We start from the raw sequence: 23,257 nt of genomic DNA, 5'->3' as shown, positions 1-23,257 counted from the left end.
CCTTATTATTATGGCAGAGCCCTCATCTACGGTATCTGATGCAGTCAGTTACCAGAGGGTAATCCTCTGGTAATCAGAGTTCTATTCCTTAATCAATGATATCATCATTTTTTTCAGATGTGTTCAACCACATTTTATATATAAATATATGCCACAAATTCATGTACATTTCACACTTTATATTTCACTAAGAGTATTTAAACCATTTAATACACACTATAATGTAAGCAACTGCCATTCAGTGATTTTCTGAACTTGGTGCCACATGTCATGAATTACATAGATTTATATTTAGTTGCCTGGATTGTATGATCCTCCTTTATGTTTTACAACCATCACAGTTTCTTCACTTCACTGAATTGCAGTACCTCTGATCCAAGTATGTTTTTTTTGTTTCCTTCTGAACAAAGGGGTTAGTGAGTAGGGGAGGAGCTCAAACTGTCAATGCTAACAGAGATACTGTACAAAATTAAGATAAGGAAGATTGGGTTTGATTTGTTTGTTAAAAATCACAGATTAAAAGGAACAAATGTAACTGTTTATTTAGCTTAGATTACTAAAAGGGCATTGATTTGTATAATATTGGGTTAGAGTGAACTTGAGTAACTCAGTGTTTACTATATTACTCCATGTTAAGAGGTATCCTCATTGAATGAGTAATACTGGTAACAAGGCTATTGGAGAGTGATCTGCCGTATTGTAGGGTTTTTTTGTTTTTCTCAAGTTTTGGTGAAATGTTTGAATTGTTTTGGATTCTTTGTTGGGATTATTATTATTATTATTTTGTACATTTGTAGTGTGATATTCACTTGGAGTGGAGTGTACTGATTACTTGGTTGTAGTATAATATCTAATTGTTTGGAGCGTAGTTGTTTTACCACTATTGACTGTTTTAATTGTACAATTACCTGTATGACATCCAATCTTTAATTACTTCATTGATGCTAATTGTAATTTATGTGTATTGAAATTCAAGCATTAATTATTTCATTAATGCTAATTGTAACTACTTGCACTGAATTCAATTTCTAATTATCTCATTGCTGTTAATTGTAGTTTACCTGTATTGAAATCTGATCTTTGATTATTTCATTGATGTTAATTGTAATGCACTCGTGTTACTTGCCTGCTATTGTGAGTTTTGTATTTTAATCATGTATGTGATTGTGGCAAAGTGGTTTGCAGTGCTCAGGTGTACAGGTGATTTAGGTGCTCCAGACAAAGGACAAACACAAAGTTCACAGTTCCAGTTCTTTAATCTCCTTGAACAAAGGTTTTAAATAATAAAGCTGGCTCTACCCAGCAATGGGTATTGCCAGCACCAAAACAAGGGGTTGCAGTCCCGAAATAATAATGTGAACACAAAACCCGTAACACAAACACATAAATACGTCTCCAGACCGTGTGTGCTCTTGGTGCAGGTGCCGTGCTCTGAGTGGTGTACTCCTCGCTCCTGTGCATATTTTGTGTTTGTGTTGTACTGTTATTATTTAAGTGTACTGTTTTGTGTTTAAACGTTGTTTTATTAGAATTATTGTTTTACAGCATGGATGGGGTTAAAATCCCCGAACCAGCTAAACGTTGTGCGTAATGTGGCCATCTCCCAATTAATCAAGTAATTACCAATTGGGAGATGGCCACATATATAAAAGCGAAGGAGCCACTCCTGTTGGGTTGATGAGAGTTGGAGAGAGTTTGGAGAAAGGAGACGGAGAGACAGTAAGAGTTATATAAAAAAAAAATGCTGCTTGTGCTGGCTTTACACCAGCCCCATACTTGTTTTAATTATTGTCTGTTTTGACCAACGTGCCTTTTTGTTTATGAAAAGTGTTTTGCTTTGCTTTGTTTAAACAGTTTATTTAATAAATAAATACAAGCACATTAGTGAATCACCCCTGTGCAGTTTAAAAGATTATATTAACAATACAAGAACGAGTAGTTCAATTGATACAGATTTCAGATTTTTTTTTTCTTGCTAAAGGATGTTGTACATTTATAATGAATCTTTAAAAGCCCCAATGGCACTTTCCCTTCTGTAAATACATTTCCCAAATGTATTCTGTAAATATGGAACAATGACTTCCAGACTGGAAATTAAACACCATTACTTGGACTCTTATCTTACATTCTCTAGAACTAGATAGAGATCACAGTTATTCAATAAAAGTTTATGCATGTTAAAGTGTACTTTCAACTAATCACACTGTAGTTGCATGAACTTAAATGACTAATTTCACAGACCTCGAGTAACACTGATCTGACTAATCTGGAGCTACCAAATCTTAAATTATGCGAAACCAGAGAAAAAATTGTTCAACTAATTGGAACTGAAATTATCCTTAAATTTGAGGAGCAACTTATCTTTTTCTTGGTAACAAGTGTAAAAACAAATGTGGTTATGGAAAATGCTTTGGTAAATAGTGTGAAAGGGGTGAAACATTAGTAATAATTTAAAGACCTAAACCAGTATGTTAACCACATTTTGCATTGTGGTTACAGTTTAGACTTTGTAAGCATCAATCCTCCCTCTCAGCACCAGTGACCTCTTTTATACATGTGTAGTCTGGTAAGAAACATTCAGTGCTAGCACAGCAAAATAATATTGATATAATAATATTGTTCATGCATAAACTCCCCTTTGTTTCCAGTTCCTGTAAAAATTTAGAGTAACACAATATTGTTGTCAAGGTCATTTTTACAAGTTTTGGTATTAAATAAGCACCCATTTGGCTTGCCCTTTGGCATTTTTATAACTCTGCCTTGCTCATAGTTTTCATGTTATATATGTTGGCAAATGTCACCTCATTCAAACATTGCATGCCAATCTCACAAAAAAATGGCATAGTGTAACATGGTGTTACTGTAATGTATTTTTATTTGCATGTTCACAATATTGTTTGTCATTCAGTATCACTTAGATTTATTATTATGATTAGTTATGTTGTTGAAGCTGACACCCTGGGATCCTTCAAGAAGCTGCTTGATGAGATTCTGGGATCAATAAGCTACTAATAACCAAACGAGCAAGATGGGCCGAATGGCCTCCCCTTGTTTGTAAACTTTTTTATGTTCTTATGTTTTATGATTGTTTATTTTGTTTATTCACTATTGAATTATTGTTTGATCATGGCATAAAGTGTGTGTGTGTGTGTGAATATTTAATTGGTTTTGTGTTCCTACCCCTGCATCCGTGCCTTGAGTAAATGATCCTGCTGAATTTCAGAGCATGTGGTCGATTTTTCGTGATTTTGACAGCTGTCCTCAGAGCGGGAGCAAGGTGGCATCGGAAGTGTTGACTTGAAGCCATTTCCGCTTGTGGCTTATTTAAAAGAACAAACCAGGTTGGAAACAGAGAAAAATTAATAGACTAAGGTTAGGACAGTGTTTAAATTATAACTTATTCAGCATTGGGAGTCATGAGAATGGGTTATGTAATAATTGTGGGGAACAAGAAACAGTGGCACATATATTCATGAAATGCAATAGATATATTCAGCAAAGAAACATATTCAATAGAAAATTAAGGGATATAGAAATTGAAGTAACAATAGTAAATTATATTTTGAAGGGAGAGAAAAACAAATGGAAAAAGAGAAATATATATTAATATGTATAGGGAAATGGGAGAAGATAAAAGGAAATAATTCTATATCGACATATATAAAGTTAGGGGGCGCTCCTCATCTCCATTTAAACTGCAAGTGCCAACAACCCCTAAAAAGAAGAAGAAACAGAAAAAATGAAGGGTAGAAAATAAAGCCCCCTGTGCTTTGTACATGTTGCTTTGTGTCTGTCTGTTGTTGTTGTGGTGGTGTGTTTTGCGTGAGATCTGGTTTTGTTTTTGTAAATCTAACAGGTTGCAGACTTCATGTGTTGCCGATGGCGAGAAAGAGAAAGCACATTCATTATTATACTACTGGACCTTGTTACATGAGAAAATATATATTGTATGTAACTCTTAGAATGTAAGTTCTGAGCTATGAAGGTCTTGGGTTAAAGAAAATGGGTTGAAATTGAAATACTGCACGAGCAATATGTTTTAAAACGAGTAGGACTATTCTGCTTTGTACGGTGAAACTGAGGTTTGCAAGTTCTCTAATGAATAGTATACAAGAATTAATTATACAATCGACTATAAGAATGAAACGGGACTAAACATACTAGTTTTGAGAGTGCGATATGTTTTATTGGTAGTCCTTTGTGTATTTTATTTTACCAATCCTAAGTTTGTGATTTTGAATGTTGTATGTAAATGGTAAGATGGTCACAGTCCCAGCCTGGTTGTGGACTGTTTAATTGATTCAGGAGGGAGGTTATTTGGGCTAAATTGTATTCCTGCTGTCCTGAGTGCTGCTACCTGTAGGGGAGCAGGAGCTTTTCAATGTACCATCCTCTGCACAATAGAGGGTTTGGTGGTGATTGGCTGGTCATGTAGACAGAAACTATAGTCAATGAAATTGAGCCATTCAGGTAAGGGGGCACCGGTGGTGCTGTGCTTGGCTGCCTAGGGATAGAAGTGCTTGTGTGTCCCCTTAGGATATCTGGACCATAGCTATTGGGGTGGGTAGTGATTGGTGCTTTTTAAATGTACAGTACTCATTTACAAGAAACTGCTATTTATTGCTAGTGATTGTTGCTATCTATTTGAAATACTATGTGGTGTTATTTATGATCATTGATATCTATTGAAATGTTATTTGATGTGATTTAATGATTATATATATATATATATATATTGAAATACTATCTGTTAATTGTTAATGCCTGCTTAAATATTATTAAATGCTGCTAATAATAACCTGTTCATATATCAGCCTTTTTGTGTGTATAATTGCTGAGAAACACTGGCCGTTAGAACTGACGTACTTTTTAAATATGATGGTACTGTGACAAAAATAAGTACGGTTTCAGGTTAAACAAACCTTTGGGTGTGGTAAACTCCTTTCTCTGTGTGTGGTGAGTGTCCATCTGCTCTTCCAAATAAAATAACCTTTGTGTGTGGAGCTACTTAGTTGGTGGTAATTAATTCGATATTCTAGGGGAACTCTCACCTCTATATAAAAACTAAAGAGGGTGGCCACAATTATTACCTGCCATTAACCATAATAGTAATGATGACATATAAAAAATGGATTCATAATAAAAGTAGTAGGTATATTTCTCTTTTGGGAACAGGACGGGCTCTGCTCATGCAGGTCCCCCAGTTACAATAGCACACAAAGGATATATTTTCTAAATTGGTTATTTTCTGTTTATGGCTCCTTTTAAAATTAATAAACTTTTTTTTTTTTTTTTAATGTTGTGAAACCTGGTGCCACTATCTAACTATTTAACTTGTACAAATCTCCTCTTTCGAAAAAAAGTGGAAAATACAGAGAACTTGCTGATGAACCCATAGTTTGCATTTTTTTATATTTTAAGACATGCTGCTGCTTTGCTAGATTATTGCATCATAGTTCATGCAAAAGCCAATGCAGTTAATAACCTATAATACAGAAGAAATGGTGTAGAACTAAACTGACACCTACAAATGGATTGACATTCTTCCTCTTTCAAAGATACAGCTCTGACTGGTCTGGAAAAAGGCACGCAAAGCAATAAAAGAAACACCATTCATATCTGGGAAAATCCTTAGGCAACTAAGCAAGAATTATTTTCCACCGTTAAACAATTATAAAAATGTTTTTTAAACGTACCAAATGTAATCAATAATTAACATACATAGGGAGAAAAAAGATATCCTAATGCATCGTTTACCCCCTAGTCTCTGTATGTCACTTTGGATAAAAGTGTCTGCTAAATGACTAATTAATTAATAATCAAAATCGTATTATTATTTTTTGTTTTTAAATGTAGAACTGGAACAAATGAAATACATAATTATGAATACAAGTTTGTCAATCATACAAAGTAAGTAGTTATTCGGAGGGTTATTTATTTATTTATTTATTTTTTAAATGGGGATTACAAATGAAATGAGATCTAATATATTTGGCTGTTAAACACATATAAGTAAGAAAGGATGTTATACAAGGATTTAAAAAATAAGATAATTGAAAAGAATATATTTTATGTATCAATCTGTGAAGAATGCTAAAAAACTAGCTGAACTGCCATTTGTCTCCAACAACAACTCAACCAGACACCACAAAGTCTGAGATACAAGGTTTCAAGTACAGTAACTGTAATAAAAAATCATGTGGTTCCTAATGTTTATTTTAGCCTCTGATTGCTGAGCTTGTCACACATCACTGGAGGAAAAAATGTAACCACAAGCTTTTAACTACATCCTCACACATGCATAGGCGCTGGGTTACATGGGCCCATGGAGCCCGTGCACCATCAATATTCCGGAATGCTGGCCCAGCACCACCAATTATGGAGCTTCTAATAATTTTACGTACCTTTTGATGGGAACGATATCTTTATATACAATGTTTTTAAAATTCCACCTCATAATGGTAAAATACACGAGAAACAGTGTACCTTTGTTAAAAGAGAAAGTTCGGAGTCCTGTATTCGCGTAAGCCTTTCACAGACCAGCGCCTCTCGAAACCAGAAAGGGGCAGATTGTGTCAGGGTCCATGTTCTTTTATCACGTCCATATTCAATATTATGTTAGTCTGCCTATCAAGACTAAAAAATGACTTGCAAACCACTAGGTATGAACCAAGAACGACTTAGTCAGACAAAATCCAATTTTGTAGTTTTCATTTTCTCCTGGTTTGCTGGCTTAATTATTTTAGTGTAGAAATTCAGCTGTATGCATCATGTCCTGTCCATATGACATACACAATAACAATAGGGTATGAAACGGTCGTGTTTATAAAATGTTTTTTTCAAATATCCTTATAGTTTGGGAAGTGATTTAATTTATAATCCAAGTTACAAAACATGACTGTTGATAGAGCTAAAAAAAAAAAAAGTATATATATATATATATATATATATATATATATATATATATATATATAACATTTCATAACAGTGCAAGAACTCATTAAATGGATCCAAACTTGTACTTACTTTATGCAATTAATTTAACATTATGCTAGTCATGTTTAAGTATTACTTTAAGCAAGCAGTGCTCAGATATGATCTCCTTGTTTAAACATACAAAACAATTGTTAAGTATAGAAAATCTTCATCAAATTTATTCTATTCAATTTATTACTCCTGGCAGCTCCTGGGTCCTTAATCCTCCTCTGCAATACACACAGACAATTTACAAAAACACACAGCAAAGCTCCGGCTGTGTTTTGCTTTCAGTGCAGATTTACAGTTCGAATTTCTTCGCTCTCTGTCACACCTTCATAAACATTTGCTAAACCCTTTTATACTTTCAAGCCAGTTTGAAGTGTTCCCATTTTAATTAAGGATCCCTATTTTTGACATCATTATGCTTTGGTTTGTCTATAATTTTGCGATGCTGAAGCGGAAGTTATAAAGCACAAACAATATTCCCTGAAGAAACTATCCAGCAATATTCTCACATGTTGTCTCATTCAACACCATTGTTGGTCTTACAGTTTTTTCTGCCTCTTGCATGAGGACTTCCAAGGATTAGGAGGATTCACAAGGACAAAAGCAACAAGACATTTGTATGTTTACGCTTAGTATACACATGGGAAGTTATGTTTTGGTGTAGCTTTCTGCAAATAGACCATTTCAATTTAAAATTCCAATCTAATTACTGTGCATACAGGTATTTTAATAAATGTGTCTTTAATTGTAAAAAATAATTTAAATCTATTTTGATACTTGTGCTGAAAGGCCTCTGTTGTTGTTATCTGCATGATGAGAGTTACTACAATGATTTACACATAACAAATTTCCACTTGTGTCTACCAGGAAGCTCGCCTTTTCTGACCCATGTTGGCACACGGAAGTGGGGCCAGAAGCAATACACACCCTGGAAACAATATTAAATATGTCTGTGTGTTTGTGAGTGTTATAAAGTTTTCAGACAGGATAACAAATATTATTACCACTTCAGTTTTTTCTATCCTCGTCACTGGCACCACTTCACAGCCTTTTCTTCTAAGAATTCAACCACAGCATACTGAGAATCAGTCATCTGAAAGGATGTAATGCAAAATGTTTACAAAAATGAACACTATCTTGATACATATCACAAATGAACATGCAATTTTAGTTATGGTTGAGTTTTGTGCTGACAAATGCAATGTTGTAACTTAACACTAGTATCACCATAGCTGCTTTTTGAACGGCTTTTGCAATTCAAATTTAAATATCTCTGCGTATGTGAATATCTCGTGCATGTCTGTTCTTAAGTGTTACTAAATATTTGAATTAAATACGGGAAAAAATCGTAAAAATGAATACGTTATAAGCACTTGCTTCTTCAGCCGCCAGACCCGCAGTTTATGCGGCATATTGAAATCAATACAATATGGCCAACAATTTAGTCTGGGCTTTGTAATAACCCCCCCCCCCCCCCCCCCCCAAAAAAAAACATTCAAAAAAATGATTTTTAAACACATTCTAGCGTTATTTTAAGACGACTGTGAACGCGCCAGTAATCAATAAAATTGCAGTATATCCAAACATTTTTATGAATCAATTACTGGGATGTAACAAGATGTATAAGTTTGATTAATAACTCAATTTTGTTAATATTGAAACATACATCAAAGTATTCAATATTTTAAATGTTAATAGCTAATTAGTCACAAAAACGTATTCATCATAGGCATCAATTGAATTTTTAAATTCATGTTATCAAGTAGAAAAGTTGGTATGAAAACGTTTCTAAAAAGAAAAAAAAAAACATTCCAGCACCTCAAAACTGAGCCCACGGTACAAATGCATTCAAACTCCTGTAGCTGCTTTTTTTTTTGTTCTTTATACTTTGCAAAACGTATTCTTTGTTAGCGGATTCGACATATTGTAATTTTATTAATACTGAACACAATGTTTACATCTGCCAGCAGAGCGATCACATGACCTTAACACTGCCTGATTGTCAGAGCTCTCGCTCTACATCCCGACTACAGGTAGGCAATCTGTTAGCTCTGGTTTGTGAATTTCTGCTTTGATTGACAGTCTGCCAGTACCGCCTTGTAAAACTTTATTTTTTTACAGTTACAGCTGCCGCTGGTGCCTGCTTTTCGCTATTAATAGAAAAAAATACATAGAATGCAATTGCTCCCGCAACTCACCCGGGACTGTGTCACGGCCCACCTTTGAGCCACAGTTTGGGAACCCGAACCCTAATATATTTCCATATTGACAAAACAAGTTAACTGTCATTAAAATCGGATGTCCTGTAAAATACATATGTGTGGATAAAAGTGCCTGGCACTTTATTTATTTATTTAGTTATTTATTTATTTATTTATTTATTTATTTATTTATTTAGCCTGCGACTAGTCAATTTTAAAATATCAATAAATCGTTTAATATACATGATACATACGTCAAAGTAAGTGTTTCCCCCAATATATTTCCATGTTGACACACTACGTTAATTCTCATTAAACTCGTGTGTCCTGTAATATACATATGCGTGGATAAAAGTGCCTGGGATCTGCAAAGAAATACGTTGGTCTAAGAATTGTTGTCTCAATCACTGAATGACCTATTTAGTAATAGATGGTAGGATGTTCTATGCTTCCTTATCAGTAACTTATCACAAAAAGCAGGTTGAATGTAACATCGGAGGTGCTACTGTATGTAAGTGTTGATGTTTATGAAAAGTTCATTTTTCTATTTGTGCCCAAGTCTGCCTGTGCATCTGTGGGACTCTTGTAAATGTAGATATAACCAGGTCTTCTCATTTGTCTCTGTAGGTATGCATATGGAGGAGTAACTGTAAATCTCTATTTTTAGGTTAGCTGTACTGCGCTATACCGGATAAAGTTTATTTCTGAGTATTTCTGATTAAGTTGATAGACTGGAAACTCATTTTTAAAGTAGAGTGTGCACCTACACATTCCTTATACAAAACAAAACTTATTTTTCCTTTAAAGCAAGGCAAGCACCTTTCATCAAAAACCCTTGTTTTCTCCATTCCTGTATGCAAAAACAGACCTGCATTGATTTACATCTTTAAATCTATGTCATCGATCATTGTTTCGTAAGGTTGACAGTCTTGTCTTATTCATACAGCATGCTGTCAAAACGTTTTTTGCTGTGAATTTGAATAATATGCAAGGGGAATTTCTGCTTCAGGCTCTTCGAATAACTGTTTAAACATTTAAAAAGGGGGTACTGTCTACCAGACTGTAGATGGGTAATGCTTTTAAGTTATGTTATTAACAATTACAATCAACTGTATAATATATGAACTAACACATGATTATATACAACAATATAAGTATTGTCATAGTAATGTGAACTCTTCCATGCTAACAGACACATACAGTTTGGACCAAGCAATTTCATTAGTGTATATTTTTGTACTCATTTTTATATATTAATCTAGTGCATGGGGACTTGGCTGTTTGGAAGCTAATTTACATTTCACCCAGGGACTTTTGTACTGCCTTTCTGTGAGGTGGCCTTTACAACCAATAATTTGTCATAATTGTGACATAATTGGGATTTATTGTTATTCGCTCTTTAGAAGAATATATTTGTTTTGAAAAACTCATGAAACATGTTAATCATGCAACATGTTTCAAAGGCTTTTTCACAAGCAAAAATAGCAGGCAGATGTGATCACTAGACACACAAAATTGATGTTGAATGTTTGTATTTCAGAGACAATGCGAACTATATCTTACCTTTATTAAGAAAATTATATTACATTTGTTAAGCACTGTTCTACAGGACGGACATGATACGCTAGTGCTTTACTTTTAAACAAAATGCATTGAAAGCATGCAGTAGCAGAAAATGAGCTGGTTTTAGATAAAAACAGTAAAACTAGTAATACTATAACTCACAGACTTAACCTTGAATACAGCTATTGAGACGTGCCGCACAGCGGAAATCACTGACAAGCGAATGAGAGCCATGGAGCAGGACAGCCAGCAGATCGACAGTGTCAATGCCGCAGAAAAGCAACAGCGAAGCATGGCTGGCTATCCAGGCAAACAACAGCAAAATGGCTACCACAGCAGCTCACCTGCAGCAAAGCCTACAGCGTGTAAGTACTGCGGCAGTGAACACAAGCGAGGGAAAGAGCAGTGTCAAGCATATGGGAAAACATGCAGGCCGTGTGGCGGCCCAAATCTTTTTGCTAGAGCATGCCTGTCAAGTAAGAGACAGCATTCAGCAGGGAAGCTGCACAACTTAGAGGAAACAGCTTTAGTTGATGCAAACCTCCACAGCACAGTCAATTTATTCCAAAGAATGCATTGCCACTATAAGATCAAAAGGCCAAAAATGATTTGTGAATCTCAGACTGAATAATAAGTTACAACCTTGCCAGCTTGACTCTGGGGCAACATGTGTCCACCAGCAGATTTCACAAACTTGATGTAACATACTGGTTAAGAATTATCGTCTGAAAGCCGTAATAAAAACAAAAGGAGGACTGTGACAGAGAAAGAATGAACCATGGTTATCAATCTCCCTCCCCACCTGTGAGGGTGCTGTGTAAAGTGAACAGAGTGCCCTGGACTGGATGGTCTGTCAATTCATTTCCAGGGAAAGGTGGAAGTCGGCCATCTAGAAAGGGGGCGGAGCTACTGTATACCAAGTCATCGCCCCAGAAGGGAAGCGATGTGGCAACCGCGGATTAGAGGAGAAACGGTTGACTGATGGTACAAAAGGGGACGTGGCTAAGCAATCTGTTCCTTTGTTATGGTTGCTAGTGAACCACTAAAGGAGAACTATAATTGTACCGTGAGTGTTTAGCTTTTGTTTGTTTTGTCATGTCTAATTACACTTGTTTTTTTATTAGACGGCTAACGCACCGGGAGCTGTCGCTTAAGGCCAGTACCAACACTTCACAACTGTACACAAATAAATTGTATTTCACCACTTGCACATCTGGACTTGTGATTGTGTGTGTCTTTGTGTGTGTTTATACTGTGTTTAACCTGTTGTTTTACAACAGTGCAATACACATTGTTGTTTTGTCGTGTCTAAAAACTGTTTGTTTGTTGTTATTAGACGGCTAACACGATCTGGAGCTGTCGCTAAAGGCCAGCACCAAACCCGGACAACACTGCACTTTGTTCACAATTAACTGTATTTGCACCACGAGCACTATAGCACTTACTGTGGACTTGTGATCGTGTGTGTGTTACGTGTGGGTGTTTAAATATCGGGACTATTATTTCGTGACCAACTTGTGGATTAAAACAGAGCAATACGCAAACCATTGTGTATTGTCTGTCATCATTATTGTTTACTGTTTTGTCATCAGACTTTGGATTACAAAAATAAATCTTCATTTCACCAGTACCTTATCTGTCATTGTCTTGAGCACTGCATCACCCCTACACCTGCGCACTGCAACCACTTTGCCACAAAGGGTAAGCAAGATTTTTTCATTGTTTTTAAAAACTATTTCACCAGGATAAAATTGTGTACAGCTACATAAACAGGGAAAAACAACACACAGTATATAAAATGTTATATATTTAAATTAAACCAACAAAATAAGATGGTGTTTTATTTTGTTAGTTTATGTTTTACAGTAATTTTTTGACTGCAAAGCTTTAAGAAATGCGTTTACCAAATTAGTTTGAAAATGTTTTTCCTAAATGGAAATGTACATGTAAGAGGAAGTGGTTTACGCAGATTTAGCTATATGGATAGGTATTTGCATCCTGCTCTGTACTGAAGAAAGGATCTCTGAAGAATTAACGGTAAACTTGTGGTAAACTGGCTTCAACCACATTGAACTTGCTTAAAACTTCTTTCAGAAGGTTTGTCTGACCAGAGAATTAATAGTCCAAAAGATATCACCAATATCATCATAATAAACAAAAATAGGGATAACATTTGTGGCTTTAAATTTCTTCAAATAATCCAGCAATGTAAATGTTGTTAACTGTTTTGGTCTCTTAAAGCCTATATGTAGTCGTCTATTGCCAAAACGAGGAGTGAAGCAGAAACAAGAGCCAGCTGTGTTGGACAACTGTAGGAGGTAGGAGATGACATGACATGAGGCTACAAAGGATCAAGGTAAAGTTAAATAACTTCTGTTCGCTGCTACAATTGGCTGTAAGACATTTATACCATACCTATGTATATGTATACTTTTATTGTGTTGTTTTTTTCAGTTATATGCAATCCAAAAACTAAACAATAACATATCTGCAAAGTAAGGGGGTGAATCACAAAAGACATACACATCACAGAACTTTGTAAGTGTGTTTATGTTATAAACAAAGGGTTTAAGCAGCCTCTAGGAGATTTAGCCCATTCTCAGAAGTTAGATAAATCTAGGTATTTAGGGGGCTGTGCGACATTGAAAACGGGGGTTGGTATTGCTAAATAGGCATTTACACTTAGATAAGCCAATTATCAAACTGTAACAAATACTTGGACATATTCCAAACGCAATTGGGCCATATTAACACTATTTTGTTTCTAAAAAAAAAAAAAAAATTGATGTTAAAAAACGAAGAGCTCCTTCGTGAATCTTAGTTGTTTCTTGCTAGGTCAAACACAGTGTTTCTCATAAAGTGTTTCTCATCTGGCTCCTAGTCTTAATTGTTTGGTAGCCAAATAACATTTTTTCTGGGCCAAGTGAAATATTAGAATTAAATAAAAGGTGTACAAAAAGGATTTTCTTTAAACAAAAAAAAAAAATAGAAGTTTTGTTAACATTCTAGGTGACTGCAAAAGGGAATGCAATACATAAATTTGGCACTAGGGGGCAGTATTGTCTTTCCTTATTTACTGTTTTAGTCAGTGCGATACAAGATTCAGCATTTTAAAAACCTTTGTGGTAATGCTTTATGAACAATAACAGTAACTAAAAAATATATTGCATAAATATATTGTAAAGAACCTGAAAATGTTTTAGAATGTTGCAGTCAGATAAATATACTGAAAAAAAAGATATACAGTTCAACATAATGGAGAACACATTAATTAAGTCACAAAAAGGAAGTCCCTCAATCTTTTATTATCAGTTCACACAGTAAAGACTTACAAAATAAGCTCATAGATACAGGGGTCAAAACATTTGAAACACCTAAGATATGTAGTACACACTTTTGGGTAAAGGGGCACACAAGTGATGAATTTGTTATGCAAATATAGTAGGCACTCTGTTGGCAGATGCTTCTGTATCCAAGATTGCAGAAATTACAGATGTTTCAAAAGGAAGACTTTCAGTATTGATGACAAAACTGCATGGACTGTATTTGAATGATATTGTTATGCAGGTGTTTATCATTTTAGTCCAACTCCTGTATGCGTACGTCAAATACAATATTCACAGCTTTTGACCCTAACAACCATATAATTGACCCTAACAACCACATTTGCTTAAAATTAAAAATGGGGAACTATGCACACTTGCTTTTTTGATGGTACTCATTCACTACTATTAAAAAAGTACTACTAAACATAAACATTTATTTTTGTAACGGTTAGAACTATGATGTACGTTCTATGCATGGGATGGCATCTGTACACAGAATAATATGTAGTGGAATTTTGACAGATACTTAACAGGTTCATTTCTCGTACGTGATTTATAATTAAGTTCTATGAGTTTGAGGAATTAAACAATGACAGTGGTGTGGTCAGATAGTTTGTACCACTGAGGCAGAAGTATAGCTGATGGTTGGGGGTGTCAGGGCCATCCTGAAGTTGTTATTTAGAATGGTTTCCTCTATACTGTGGATGAGTTTTTAGTAGGTACACTAATTACATGCACCCAATTACAACCCATATAGGATAAGGACTTTATTGATGTTTTACTCTACAAATAGGGATTATTACATCTCAAAGAAACTTATATTTTATTGTAGCCACTCTAAAGTCTACCACAATGTGGCTACAGAAATGGTTCCTGTTCATACATATGTCAATAGTCATAAGATTTATAAGAACAAAATTAATTTTGTTTTTTTGTATAGAATCCAGACATTAAAGACCTCGGAATTCAGTCAGTACATACATTGGAACCTCTTGGCAGGTTGAAGGCTGAGTGGCGCATTTTCTATGGTAACAGAAGAGCTTTCAACAAGTCAGGTGACCAAAGCGCTGTTCGGATAACAGGCGTTCAGATAACCAGGGTTCAGAGAATTAAGGTTTTACTGTACTACAGTAACTTTAAAGATTTTGCTTGGCGAATACTCAATAATTTCCTAATAAGGGTGTGTGGCAGGGAGCCCTGTCATTGGTTCCTGTGCAAGTGTGTGCAGCTGAGACACGTTGCTGGGCACCTGATTGGGCTGAGCAGATCAGGAGGTCTGGATTGGCTGTGTTTGTTTACATCAAAAAGGAGAGTGTCCGCTCTGCAGGAAGTACTACAGGGAACCCCTCGACTGCAGGGCGGTGCCTGTGAAGGCTGCTCAGCCAGGACCGTCACAACGACCCGGAGTTGTTGGGAGGCCTGAACTTCGGAAGTAACAATAAGTAGGTCAGTTTAGGGGATGTTGTTCCCAAGTATAGAGAGGCTTACCGTAGAGTAGTAGGTTCCTGGGCGGGACATTCCTTTTAGTGGGACTAGCGCTCGTCAATTTGTGTGGCAAACTTTTATTTTTACCTTTGTTTTGTTGTGTTTTCTTTATTAAATGTGACACTAGGCCTACCATTGCTGGTACCCTAGTGTCAGCACTTGTGTTATTAAGTCTGCACACCTGTGCGGCGTGTCAACACCAATCCTCTGTGTCTGCCTCATGATTATTCAGTGACGACCCACACATGTAACACATGACCTTATTACAGGGTGTTTTCATATTAAACATGGTTTTATACTGTATGCAAACAACTTTCATTATTGTAGGCTCATTTCTGAAAGACTATTTACAGAAATGCTTACAAATATATATAATCTTATCCATCTTTAAATTATTATCTTTGCAAATATTAGGCATTACGCATGCTGCTGAAATTTTTTTATTTTATTAACTCAACACTGCAGACGTCTTAAGGACAAATAACTCCAGTTAAAACTGCACACTGCTAGTGCAGTCTCGTGAAAATAACTCCACTCAAAGTGTCAGACTGCAAGTACACTTTTAGTCCAGACCACATGCTCTCAACTTTCTCGAGAATTAGGAAACAAAAAATTGTTGTGAAAGTAAACATTGAACCTATGTATAAGCATCAGAGATAACCTAAAAACTAGTTTTAGTTTACATTTTTAAATGCACACAGTATTGAAATGACAGTATTTTGATTATTGAATAGATTGATTGAATAGACCTCTGCATTTCTCCTGAGTGAAAAGAAAAGTTTCCAGAATATTCTGTTGGTACCGAGTAGGACAACCATTGGCCCACACAGTTATTGCCTTTGTGCAGGGATTTCGTACAAAAATCAGATTATTATTAATCGTTTAACCTGCATTAAACCCAATGGAGCCTAATATCTGTATGTCTACATATGGAACTTTGTGCATGTCTCTGTTCCAGTCCTTAGTGGGGTGATTTTTCAAAGTGATATAGATACTCTGCCTCTGCTGAGTGAGAGGAAAAGATACCCATTCTTTCCAATCAATGTTTCTTCTTTCTTCCACTCCACTGAGGAGTAAACTTTCTTTGAAGCACAAACCCACAGCCTGAGGGTATAACTGATTGTGAGAAGACCTTGTAAGAAAACAACTACTTTGTTTTCAAAGGAGCACCTGTGTGCAAACAGGAGAGTTCTTCCAGTAACAATTACCTCTAATTAGATAAATGCTTTGTATAAGATATTAGTAAGAATGATTAGTTCTGTTGTCAAGTATAGGGATATGTTGGCTGGGTTCAGCAGAAGGCCTGAGGATTAGATAAGATTGGACAGGCCTGGAGATTTAATACATTATTTTATTTTTGAGCTAGAAAAAACTAAATCTTTCCTGCCTCACTCCTCTTTCCACAAGGAAAAGAATAATGATACCTCAAGACAGCTGTAGTTCAAGTTGCTTACCGAAATGCTGCATGCATTTTCCAGCAGTCAAACACTATCAAAATAAGAACGCCTTACCTTGTCCAGTTTTACAGTCTTTTGAATCTAACACAATTTGTATTCTGAAACTTAAACAAGAGACTATTAGACTGCATTGAAAAAGTCACAACCTTAAAACTGACACTTAAAAGATAAGTAAGGCTTTTAACAGCTGTTTTCCTAGGTCCCAATTAGCATGCATCTTAGACTACCTAATGTTAGATAGGTAAGACAGTCGAAGATTAGTGCTAATTTATGTCTGTGACAGTGCATTTTGTTCTGCTTCCTGGTAGTTTATCACTTCACGTGCGGCAGGTTAATTTCAGCCTACTCGAGTCTGAACCTGTGCAGAACCAACCACTGCCCAGTTTTGAGCTCACAACATCAGTACTTTGGAAACTATAATAACAGGAATAAAATAACATTAGTGCGAATGATTCAATGGCAAAGGACAATATTATGGCTTTTTATTTGTTGCATAAATGATATAACAATTATTCCATACATGATCCATAGCAAAAGTAAAGCTTTTATGATGTTGCAGGGTTGCCATATTTTAAAATCTAACTGAAGCCTGATCCAAAGAACATCCCTTGTTTATCTTCTGGAGCGTACAATCCTTCTTTTTGGAGTATATTATCATTTTCTTGGAGAGATAACATCCCTGCTTGCTCTCATAAGAGTAACAACAAACAGCTTGCTTAATTAATAAATTAAGTACACTAAATATGGCTTACAGTCATGTTCCTGTAAAGCCAGTTAATGATAAGGAACACTCAAACAATTACATCTTTACACTTTACAGTTATTTAATTATACATCTTACTTTTTTGCTGTGCAAATGGGAATAGGGGATTTTTACTCTCAGGTGAATTGCTCCTTTACAAGCATTTATGGTCTTGTAAGTGCATTACGTTTTTTCAGCCTTAAAGTGCCAGGGATCCTTAAACAGCCTCTGTGCGTCCAGGATTTGCATGTTTTATTTATTGCTTGATTTTACCAGGGTAAAGGCTTTTTCATTTCCATAAAGGCCCTAAGACATTGCATACTGTACAAAAAACAAACCTACTTTCACACTTGTTTTTTGTTTTTGTTTTGGCTAGACAGAATAACATATTGTACATGTAAATGTAAGCACAAGCAACTATTTGGAAACACTTTGATTTAGGGATGCGTTATATGAGGCTACAGTCTATACACCTGTTATTACACGAATATGCATGACAAGCCCTGTGTAATCACAACATGTACTTACAAACCCCCTCCAGCTAGAGCGAAGATGTAAGATGTACAGGGCGTGTACCTCCAACCATATGAATATTTATGTTTGTACTCAAAATGTGCATAGGACCACATAGAACACTTTATAATGGGGGTGGATAAACTTCCTGACCCTACGAGCTGCATGCCAAAATTTCCATATGGTCGCGAGCCGCAAGAAACGTACTGTAAAACATATTGTACTGTAGATCTACACTGTGTTAAACTTTTCATTGTTTCAGTTTATACTGTATGAATTATGCACTTTCAATAAAATATATTCAGTTATTATGAAGCAAAATACAATAACTGACCTGATTTCACCAAAAACACCACATAAAAAGACACATTTTTGTAAGGATTCTTTTTGAAGATCTGAATGCTGGGTTACATACTGTTGAGAGCTTTGTGGATGACAAATGCACTGTATTTATTTTGAAAGGGATTACAGTACCTGCTCATGATGAGACCTGCAATATAACATGTAAACATACATTCTCTAGTCTAGCGCTAACACTCCAATTTTATAAAAAAAATTCATTCATCTGAATAAGGACGTTTGCCACAATCGATATTCCATGCTTAACACACAAAACTCGCTTGAGTTGTTAAATCAGCTTTACTGAATGTCGAAAGCAGCATCTGCCTTAAGTTTGATCCAGGAGGGTATGCAGATGAAAAAGTGTTGTGATTGTTTCATAATGACATTTGAGGTTGCTTGCCTTGTACAGGCTACAGTGTATAAGCGATTTGTTGCAGATGAAACACACGTTTGCCACTGTTTTCAGTGAAAGCAAACTCTTTCTCCCAGTCTGGTTTAAAGCCTCATACTTTTGTTTATTACCCGTGGAGGGTTTGCTCAATACCATTGTCTTCACGAAACGAATAAGCACTTAATTCAAAATTATGAAATTTACTTTCAACTGCTCATCCAGCTTTCACTTGGTGACTGAAAGTCAATAAGTGACGAAATATCCTTGCAGTGAACATTCAGGCTCAAAGAAACAGGATAGAGGGAACGGGAGGGAAGAAAGAATAATTAACACAAATGAATCCAGAGAACACAAATAAACTTGTGTTTATTTTTACTTTCTCTCGTTTCGTTTTTGTTTATTATTCTTTCTTCAGTTCATTCAAGCCGCAAAGTGTGTGTCACCCAGCATTTCATCGGGAGCCGCACTTGAACTGTAAAAGAGCCGCGGTTTGGGCACCTCTGCTTTGTAACCTAGGCAGTGAAATCTGATGTCCGTCTAAATGCTGTTGTGTTGCTTAGGTTTTATTACTTTAGTGCATTGGGGTTTGAGATCAGTCTTAAAAAAAAGTGCTCTGGCTATTTTGTTCCGTACCACATCATGGATCGTTATTGCTGTTACCTGTTTGACAATGTGGGCAATAATCCTTACACTATCAGTGCACTAGAGCGGACATTTTGAAAAGAGCTTTGAAACAGACTTGAAAGTTATAAGTCTAAAAAGTTGTCAGGATGTTAACAACGCGAAGAAAAATGACAGGTATTTTACTGAAACAGTTATAGCAGCACTTGGGGATGTGTAACGCTATATTTTTCAAAACCCCGCTGCTCACTCTTTAAACTATTCCACACTGCTGTTGAGGACCATCTGTGAGTTGTACTGGCCAAAGTGTCAACAATGAATGACTGAAGTTCAACTAGGAGACAGCCTTAATATTGAGGTAAGGATGGAGAAAGTGGCAGTTACTTGTTAGTTGGATATCAGGATGAGTACATCTGTGGAGGTTGAGGGTTAATACTGATGTTTGTAAAGGGTTTCTTAAGAATTGCTGCACTTCATAAGTTGCTTTGTGAGGATCATAAAAGAGGAACTGTACATCTACGGCATAGGACTTGATTGTGAAAACTCCAACTCTTAAACGTTTTGAATGCACCAATTTTGGTTTTTGCAGATTTCAATTCCCCTTTTTTTTGCCAGCAATCATGGTAGCTGGAACTAGAGCCTCCATCCTTCTGAAAGGAAAATTCAGAAATTACAATTCATCTTAATTAGAAATTCTTTCCCGGAAATAACTGAGCTGTATCTCATTTTACAGTGTATATGGACCCTGCTGGCTCATTTTCAGGCAGTCAAACTACTACATCTTGAAAAACGCTGGGCTGCTTGCCTAGAAAATGGCAAGTTTTAGATTAAGTTTCGTCATGGAAGTTTAAATGGAAATGCTGATGCCTTGTCCCGTGTGACCCTGGAACAGATGGAGGATGAAAAGGGAGACTGAGACAATATATAGGTAGTACATGCTTGTTGTGAAGGTTGTTTTGAAGAGGTGATGGACGACTTGTTGAAATACTATGGACTGAGGGGTTTGTACAGTGTTTTAGTGCAGTACTGCCTGTATCAGTCCTCCATCATTTGAGAGTTATGTCATATTTATGGACTTTGTGTTCTTCCCAACACCAAAAAATGGCAAAAGCTGCAATCAAGACTGGGGAGGAAAACTAAAAGAGCTGTCTACAAGATGCATAAAACCAGTGAGGATCAGGAATTTACGGAGATGTTGTGACAGTGAGTTCAAAGAGCACCTGATGTGGTGTGTATATGTATTTTATGTATGTTTTCCACATATTATTAGTACACTTATACACATATACAGTTGCAATGGGTTCTTGGTGTTATTGGAGTCCTCATAAAAGGAAACACACTATGTGATTTGCCAATAGTTCTGCTAGGTTTCCTTTTGGATAATGCACTAGTATTATACTAATGTCCCAATGGTGTTTTTCTGCAAGGGTTATCATACAGATAATGTACCTCTGAATTAGGCAGCAAATATTTAATATGACATACTTACAACGCAGTATACAAGGACTAAAACATGTTTCATCGTGTCTGAGAAAGCAATATTTAAATGTCTGAGGACCAATATTAATTGTAAAGACACAAATACTGACAAGAAATTCCTTGGCAGATTGTATCTTAACAGCTTCAGCAGAAACTCACTTGCATGTCTTACATCTGCCATCTCCAGTCAGAAAAACCTTGCTGTTTAGTTTCATTACAGGACAAAAAAAAAACCTTTCACATTTCCTAAAGGCATGTCTCAACTCAGAGCACTTTGCCACATGATTATTTAAAAAAGGTGTCAAAACAGAACACAATTGTAATGCGTATAATTATGTTGAACTGAAATAAATAAATAACATCGGTTTTATTTTGAGACAGTGACAAGTTTGCCAAAAGCTTGACAATTATAAATATCATTTGCAAGTTTTTATTTTTATTAAAAGTGTTTTGGTGATGAGTTCCATTCGCATGAAAGAGGAAGTCTTGACAGCTCAGAAAGTGACACGTTATTTTAATCCACAAACTAGGTATAGTTTATATTATCACAGTGCCAGGATTTCTAGCCCAGCATCTAACTAGTAGAAAACTGTCTATAAGCAATATCAGTGGAATTGTTTACGGGAGTATCAGGGGTTCAACCACCCACTAGCCTTTTTATTATTAGTTGCTTTACGGATCCACCGATATTGTTTTATGCACTGGTTGTCCTGCCTATCGGTGGAACAGACGGTTAATAAACAATATGCCCATACCACTGAAACATTAGAAATTACATCTTCAGAAAGATTACATCAATCAGAAGTAGATCTCGCTACCCATGAGGTTTGACACATTTCCAACAAACATTCTAGAATGTGGTGTGGTGACCACCTTATGTGTGGTAGTCAAAAATATATAATATTAATTAAAATTAGACAATTAGAGACATTGTCTCTGAATATTTAGAGGGCAATGATAATGTTACCACTGCTATCAGCGCTAGTGCCTCTGAGGACAGAAATCAAAAGTAGTGTTATAATGCAGAGAGCCCTGGGAAGAAAGAAATACTTTTCAAGTCGCATGAGCTCCCAATGTGTATTCTAATCTACCGGATGAAAGGTACAATATTTATTTTTATACCACAAGCGTGGGTATATCTAGCGTGGGATACATTTCTGTTATTTCACTTAAGTGGACAGCAGTGTGGAAATAGCATAGTGTTTTACTTTGGAAATGAAAAAAAAAGATATAACTGTATATAATGCTAAGTCTCAATATTTAACTTCTATTCCAAAATATAACGTTTTTAACAGCACTGACAAAAAAAAAAATACTGGCAAGCTGTGAAAATCCGAAATAGTAAACAGTACCACTATGAAATGTACCTTTTTCTGTCCGGACACGTGGCACTTCTTTTCTGGCACACTTGATAACAATGCTCATTACGTGTTCTAATTCTGCAAATTTCTACATAATTCCTGTTGATGCAGAATTCAGTGTAAGAAAATTAGTACTTCTGCATTTCTTTTTTTAATTTTTTCCAGCACTCTACATAAGCATGCACCTTTTAAAAAATCACCATCTGAAAAAGGTTTGGCAGCACATGCAATCTCTTTGCTAACTAAAACTGGCATCCACAGCACTTAAATTTTTTCTTCTCATTTTCAGTAGAACCTTTCGTTGAGACTCTATAGCTTCTTTCATTTCCAGTAAAACTCAAAATACGTTGCTTTGTGCAGTGTGTCATAGTGACGTTTTATGCTATAAAACTACAGTCTTTCATAACTGCGACCACTGCACTGCAAATCAGACATATTGCCTTACCGTCAAAATTATTCAGTGAATAAATAATCATCTGGCTAATGATTTTGGACTCTTCTGTGTTCCGCCTCCACCTTTCGCTTCCGTGACATCTCCAACTACTTTTTGGCTACTGATTTTAAATTTTACACAAAGTAAAATAAATAGTTTAAATAGGCCTTTGCTTCGCTATCCTAATCAAAATGATGTGTGCTGTGCTGTTACACGTGTGCGTGAGGAAACAGATCCTGTGTGCCATTTGATTGGCTATTTTACTACTTCTGTGAGCCGTGATTGGTTTAATGGGAATGTCACTCATACAATGCAGACTGCACATATTGAATACATGTGTTATATTAAAGAGGCGGGTT

The sequence above is a fragment of the Acipenser ruthenus genome, chromosome 9 (genome assembly GCF_902713425.1).
Source record: "Acipenser ruthenus chromosome 9, fAciRut3.2 maternal haplotype, whole genome shotgun sequence".
Classification (NCBI taxonomy): Eukaryota; Metazoa; Chordata; class Actinopteri; order Acipenseriformes; family Acipenseridae; genus Acipenser; species Acipenser ruthenus.
Note: the sequence above shows the minus strand (reverse complement) of the source record.